Source organism: Tursiops truncatus, chromosome 14 (assembly GCF_011762595.2).
Source record: "Tursiops truncatus isolate mTurTru1 chromosome 14, mTurTru1.mat.Y, whole genome shotgun sequence".
Classification (NCBI taxonomy): domain Eukaryota; kingdom Metazoa; phylum Chordata; class Mammalia; order Artiodactyla; family Delphinidae; genus Tursiops; species Tursiops truncatus.
In genome coordinates, this window is record NC_047047.1 from 59,254,114 (window position 1) to 59,260,113 (window position 6,000).

Below are 6,000 nucleotides of genomic sequence, written 5' to 3' on the forward strand. Positions count from 1 at the left end.
CAACTCTCTATTTATGTGTCCCTTCCCTCTTTATTTTTATCTTTTCTTATGCCTTATACCCTAAATATACCCTTCCCCTTTTCTTCATTCATTCTTTCCTCTCCTCCTTCATTCTGGAGACTTTCAGAAATGCCTTCTATCTGCTATTTTTTTCCCTACTACAACTTTTTCTGTCTTCAAACTCTTTATATGGAAGATAACCCATGACTATTACATTTAACTAAACAACCGCAGGCCCCATTTTTCATCATGGAAAAAAATTATTTGTGTATGCAGTGATAGCATTAGTCACAAGTGGAATGGTTATCATCTTTATTATGGTATAGATTCTATACTGTGATTTGAATCACATTAAGGACTCAACTGCTAATAAAGGTCTTACCCATGCAGTTTTGGTGGCAGGATTTTCATATACCTAGTCTTACCTTTAAAGACACACTATTGGACTAAAGCAGTAATAACCAGAAAGTTGTATTAAGACAGTAGTTCTCAAAATGTGATCCATTGACCCCTGGGGATTGCCAAAGACCCTTTTGGATGTCTGCAAGGTCAAATCAATTTTTACAATAATACAAAAGCAAGTTTTACTTTTTTACTGTTATTAACTTTGCACTGATGTTCCTAAAGCAATAATGGGTAAAACTTCTGGCACCTTAGCACTTATCAAGACAGAACACAAAATTGCACTATTTAAAAAAAAAAACAAAACCTACTTCACTGCCCTGCACAGTAAAAAAAAGAAAAAGAAAAAAGTGATAGAAAGACAAAAGAAAAGAAAAAGAGCCAGTCTCACTTAACAATATCATTGATGAAGAAATAAAAATTGTGGTTATTATTAAATCTCAACCTTTGAGCACATGTCTTTTTTTAACAACTTTTTTGAGATAGAATTAGAATATGTTAAACTGTGCATATTTAAGGTATACAATCTGATGAGTTTTAACATATGTTTACACCCATGAAACCATCATCACAATCAAGAGAATGAGCATATCTATCTTTACTCATATCCATCTTTACCCATGGGTTATTTAGATTATATTATTTAGTTTCCAAATAGTTGAGGATTTCCCTTATATCTTCTTGCTATTGATTTCAAATTTAATTCCATCATGGTCAGAGAGTGGACCTGGTATGGATGAATCCTTTAAAAATTTTTGAGAGTTGCTTTATGGCCCAGAGTATGATCCGTCTTGGTAAAGGTTCCTTCTGACATGAAAAGAATGTGCATTCTGCTGCTATTGGGTAGAGTGTTGTATAAATATCAGTTAGGTCAAGGCAGCTGATCATGTTCCCCAAATCTTCCATACAATATCTGATTTTCTGTCTACTTGTTCTATATATTACTAAGAAAGTGGTGTTGAAATCTCTAACCATAATTATGGATTTGCCTACTTCTGTCAGTTCCACTAATTTTTATATCATGTATTTCTAAACTTTCTTATTAAGTGCATAAATATTTAGGATTGCAACGTCCTTTTGAGAAATTGACCCCTTCGTCATTGTGAAATGACCCATTTTTATTTGGTAACAATTCTTTGCTCTGAAATCTACTTTTTTCCTAATATTAATATAGCCACTCCAACTTTCTTTTGATCAGCATTAGCATGGTGTATCTTTTTCAATCCTTTTTACTTTTAAACTATTTTCTTTTTTACAAATAAAGTAGGCTTCTTATAAGTAGCATACAGTTAGGTCTTGTATTTTTTAGCCAATTGGAAAATCTCTGGCTTTTATATGGGGTATTCAGACTATTTATACTTACTGTGGTTATTGATATGGCCAAGTTTAAATGTACCACTCTGCTGTTTGTTTTCTATTTGTCCCATCTGTTCTTTGTTTTTACCACTTTTTCTCATTTATCTTGGATTAATTGATTGTTGTTTATTATTCTACTTTATCTCCTTTGTTAGCTTGTAAGCTATACCTCTGTTTTGTTGTTAGTAGTTGTTTTAGGATTTATAGTATACATCTTTAATGTGTCACTATACACCATCAAGAATTATTGTATCAGTTAGTGTATAGTACAAGAATGTTAAAATAGTTTACTTCTATTTCCCCTCTTAGTCTTTGTGCTATTGTTGTCAGATATTTTACTTCTAAATATGGTATTTAGATATTTACTTATAAATATGTTATTAACCCCACAATACATTATTATTATCTTTGCATAAAAAAATTATCTTTCAAAGAGATTGTTAAAGTAAGGGGTTTTTTTTGTTTGTTTGTTTTTGCGGTACGTGGGCCTCTCACTGCTGTGGCCTCTCCCATTGCGGAGCACAGGCCATGGCTCACGGGCCCAGCTGCTCCGAGGCATGTGGGATCTTCCCGGACCGGGGCACGAACCCGTGTCCCCTGCATCTGCAGGCGGACTCTCAACCACTGCGCCACCAGGGAAGCCCAAAATAAGGGGTTTTTTAAGTCTTCTTTTTTCCTTCCTTTGTGTAGATGCATATGTTCACCTGGTCTCATTTTCCTTCTGCATAAAGTATGTCCTTTAATATTTCTTGTAGTGAAGGTATGGTGGTGATTTCTGTATGCTGAATACAAATTTTTTATTTTGCCTTTGTTTTTGAAAGATATTTTTTCTCAGCATGGAATTCTATGTTGACAGATCTTTTTCTTTCAGTACTTTAAAGATGTTGCTCCAGTGTCTTCTTGCTTGCTTGTTTCTTATGAGAAATCAGCTGTTATCCTAATCTTTGTTCCTTTGCATGTAACATGCTTCTGTCTTAAGATTTCTCTTTATCCCAGTTTTTAAACAATTTGATTATGACATGCCTTGGTGGAATTTTCTTTATGTTCTTGTGCTTGGGGTTCATAGAATTTCTTGGATCAGTGGGTTTTAAGTTTTCATCAAGTTTGGAACATTTTTAGCCATGATTTCTTCAAGTATTTTTATGCCCCCTCCTGCTTTGGGGACTCCAATTACACACATATTAAGTTGTGTGAAGCTTTTCAACAGTTCACCAGTGCTCTGTTTATTTTTCCTGTTTTTTCTTTGTCTATTTCATTTGTATTTTTTCTATTCCTGTGTCTTCCAGTTTACTAAGATTTTCTTTTGCAGTGCCTAATCTTTGTTGTCACCATTGTTAATTCCATTCAATGTACTCTTCATCCCAGACGTGCTTTTTTCTTTCTCTGGATGGTTGATTTAGATTTTCTTTATACTGTCCATATCTTTCCCTAACATGCTCAACCTTTCCTCTTCCTTCTCGAACATATGGGATATAGTTATGACAACTGTTTTAATATCCTTGTCTGCCAGTTTATCATCTGTGTCATCTCTGTGTCTATTTCTATTGATTGGTTTTTCTCCTCATTATGGGTTCCTATTTCTAATGCATGCCTGGTAATTTTTTTATTAGATACCAGATGTGAATTTTACTTTTTTGGGAGGTGCTGGGCATATTTGCATCCTTTAAATATTCTTGCTCTTTGTTCTGAGACACAGTTGAGTTGGAAATAGTTTGGTCCTCTGGAGGCTTGCTTTCCAGTTTTCTTAGACCGGAGCAGAGCAGCCTGTAATCCTGGTATAATTTGACACTTTACAGAAGCGATACTCTCTGGATATTCTACTTTTGCCCTGGTATTTTGAGGCTTTTCCACTCTAACTGGTGGAAACACAAAATACTCCTAACCTTATCTGTGCTCTCAGGCTTGTTATGCTTGCTCCTTTTCAGTAGATCTTCCCCCACCTTGAGTAGTTTCCTCACATGCATGTGCTGATCTGAACTCAGCTGAAGACTTATGGAGAAACCTTTACTGATCCCTGAAGCACTCTCTCCTGGAAGCTCCCTCTCTCTCCTCCTATACTCTGCAAATTCTAGCCACTTGACCTTCCCAAGTTCTCAACTCTGTCTTTTCATCTAATAGAGACCACCCAGCTCTGTTTGGATTCCTCCAACCTGGGAAATCTCTCAAGACAGCAAGATGGGGAAAGCATCCAGCTCATCTCATTTGTTTTCCTTCTTTTATGACTCTCCTGTGATGTCTGTTTTCCAATATTTGAGCATCACTGTTTGATATATATATTTGAAGATAAGATAATAAATCCAGTCTGTTACTCCATCTTGACCAGAAGCAGAAGTTGAGATTATGAATCTTTTAATATTCCGCATGACAAAATGGGAGATACAAATAAAGTACTTCTACCAGATGCTACATACTGAAGGACAAATATTGTCTCAAGGAAAAGCACGTGTACAATTGTTTGAGATGTGAGATGAGCTACGTGCTTTTTCATAAAATTCTACTTTTACTTGAAAGAATAATTGACTGATATCCTGATTATTCAGACTTGGCTATTTGGAAGACATTTGTTTGAAAATGAATAAAGTGTGCCTAGGCCTTCAAGGACCATAACTGACAGTATTTTTTGTCAGTGATAAAACTGCATCTTTCAAGTGAAAAACTGGAATTTTGGAAAACTTGTATCTGCTTCCATAAGCTTGACAGTTTCTTGACATGTAACAACTTTGCTGACAAAGTCAGTTATTTTAACAAATGTGATTTTTAAAATAATTTATAATAAAGTGTTCAACATTTGGAATATCTGTATAACTCAGTGAACAAATGTTTTCCAAATGCTCCATGCCCAATCACAGAGAAAAGGTCCATTCAAAGTATAAGAGAGACCAATGGATTTTAATGTAATGGAGTAAAAATGTTTATTTATACAGTTTCAGATTCTGCATTACAACTAACTTCTATGACATTATTATTTGTCATGTTTTGTTTTAATAAGAAAAAAGATTATCCATAATTATCTGAAGAGGCGATTAAAATACTCCTTCCTTTTCCTACTACATGTCCATGTGAGGCTGCATTTTCTTCATATACTTCAACCAAAATAACATGTCATAGCAGATTGAATGCATAAACAAATCCAGGTGTTTTCTAATAAGTCGGTAACATTTTTTAAATGTTAAAAAATGCCAATCTTCTCATGAAATCCTTTTTGTTTTAGAAAGCGTAACAAGATTTTTCATAAAAATGTGTTATTAACTTGTAATGCTTTTGTTGTTTTAAAATAAATCCATAATTAAATATTTATAAAATGCCTGTTTTAATTTTCAATACAATAAATATTAATAGACATAACCCATGTAAATGAAAGCTATTAGAGGCCCTCAATAACTGTTACTGATGTAAAGGAGTAAAACATTTGATAACTCCTGTGTTAAGGCTATTTTACCCAGGAGAACTAAAACATTAAGCCAATGGTTTTAACTTTGACTACACATTGGAATCATCTAAAAAGCTTTTTTTTTTTTTTTTAAATGAAGATGCCTGGTGCTCGCTTCGGCAGCACATACATTAAAATTGGAACAATACAGAGAAGATTAGCATGGCCCCTGCGCAAGGATGACACGCAAATCGTGAAGCGTTCCGTATTTTTAGCTGCGAGGCCATCGGAATCCCAACCCCTGTCCTCAACTGGAACAAGGTTAAAAGGGGTCACTATGGAGTTCAAAGAGCAGAACTCTTGCTTGGTGACCGAGGTAACCTGGCCATTCAGACACGGGGTGGCCCAGAAAAGCATGAAGTAACTGGCTGGGTGCTGGTATCTCCTTCTTAGTAAGGAAGATGCCAGAGAATATGAGTGCAATGCATCCAGTTCCCAAGGACAAGCTTCGTCATCAGCAAAAATTACAGTGGTTGAAGCCTTACATGAAATACCAGTGAAAAAAGGTGAAGGTGCTGAGCTGTAAACCTGCAGAATATATTGATCTGCATAGCTAAAAGTAGTCATGGGTAACTACAACCCCTGTTCTTGCCTAATAACCAGTTTCTTTTCATCCAGTCCACTAACACTTTAGTTATATTCACTGGTTTTACACCATGAAATACAAAATAAAGATAACACATCAAGACTGTCTACAAAAAAAAAAAAAAAAGATGCCTGGGTGTCACCCCTAGAGATTCTGATATGATTAGCCTGATCTGTGGTGCAGATATCACATTTCTTTAAAACTCCCCAGGTGATTCTAGCAGGGC

General features: G+C 35.2%; 1 non-coding gene across 1 annotated transcript; it reads left to right on the forward strand.

Moving 5' to 3' along the window:
• The first annotated feature begins 5,295 nt into the window (after positions 1–5,295).
• LOC117307973 (U6 spliceosomal RNA) lies at positions 5,296–5,401 on the forward strand. Its single transcript, XR_004521914.1, has one exon. It is a non-coding gene; the product is annotated as a U6 spliceosomal RNA (small nuclear RNA).
• The last annotated feature ends 599 nt before the right edge of the window (positions 5,402–6,000 follow it).